General features: G+C 38.1%; 1 pseudogene; it reads right to left on the bottom strand.

The window, feature by feature from the left end:
• Window positions 1-351: 351 nt before the first annotated feature.
• On the bottom strand, window positions 352-468 carry LOC133384687 (5S ribosomal RNA; annotated as a pseudogene).
• Window positions 469-1,237: the final 769 nt, after the last annotated feature.

Genomic DNA, 1,237 nt, shown 5'->3' on the forward strand with positions numbered 1-1,237 from the left:
CAATTTGCCAAAATAAATAAATAAATAAATAAAAGAACAAAAGAAAGAAAATTAATCATGAGAATTCTTTAGTATTTTAGTGCAAATTTCTTGTAATATACGCCTTTGTATGTGCTTTTGCCTAATATACACATTTCTGCAGAGGAATTTGTTTCCAATAGAATGCATTTTTCTATGTTATTGTCACAAATATCTGCCCTTTTATGCACACACATATGTACCCACTGTTGTTATATGCCTTCAAATTGATTACAACTTAGGGCAACCCTATGAATCCTTTGGATGTATTCACAGGGTTTTCATCATATGAGGTATTCTTATTCAGAGGTGGTTTACCATTGCTTTCCTCTAAGCCTACAGCACCCACTATTCTCAGGCAGTCTCCCATCCAAGTACTAACCAGACCTGACCCTGCTTAGCTCCAAGATCAGATGAGATTGGGCATGCCTAGGTAGTATGGCCGTAGGCTAAGTACCCATTACTTGACTGAAAAAGAGGCTAATTTGTTTCTGCAAACAGTTTAAAATGCTGATTTTTGACCTTTGAAGTCTTAAATGATTTGGTCCCAGACCACATCATCCACATAACTTGTCCATTCCTGAGATCTTCCTCCTCTGAAATCTTTGACTGCTTTTAAATGGGACATGAAGACCTATTTATTTCATGTTGCTTTTCTGTGAATGACTTCATGCTGACCTTCAGCTGCTTTTACATATTGTTTAGTTTTAATTGTATTTTTTAAATTTTGTTTATTACGATTGTAAGCTACCCGCTGAGAACATTGGGTGGTATTCAACTAAAGAACAGCACTAGTGCAATGTTTAGCGCTAATGCAGTGGGACTTTCTTCCCTCTCCTCCCCCCGTGTGCACCTGCACCAAATCTGTCCTGGAGGATTGGGGGGCAACCCATAACAGATTTAGGAAGAGCACACTGAGAGGGGGGGATAACATTCTACTGTACAAGAAGAACTCCTTGTGCTAATGGAACATTCACCCTAGCACTGTGTTGAATACAATCCCTTCCTTTGTGGCATACTCAAAATTCTACTTCTATGTCACACGCTTAAGAATTGTCAGGCACCATGCAGTACATGGAACTGACTAATTCAATTGAATGAAGTTCACTAAACTAGTTAAATATCTGAGCTACACCTGAAAGTAGTTGCCATAATTGCTGGATGAAGTAAAGATGAATTAAGTTCATTTTGGGGTAGAGTTCTAGTTCATCTTCACATT

The sequence above is a fragment of the Rhineura floridana genome, chromosome 4, assembly GCF_030035675.1.
Source record: "Rhineura floridana isolate rRhiFlo1 chromosome 4, rRhiFlo1.hap2, whole genome shotgun sequence".
NCBI classification, from domain to species: Eukaryota; Metazoa; Chordata; class Lepidosauria; order Squamata; family Rhineuridae; genus Rhineura; species Rhineura floridana.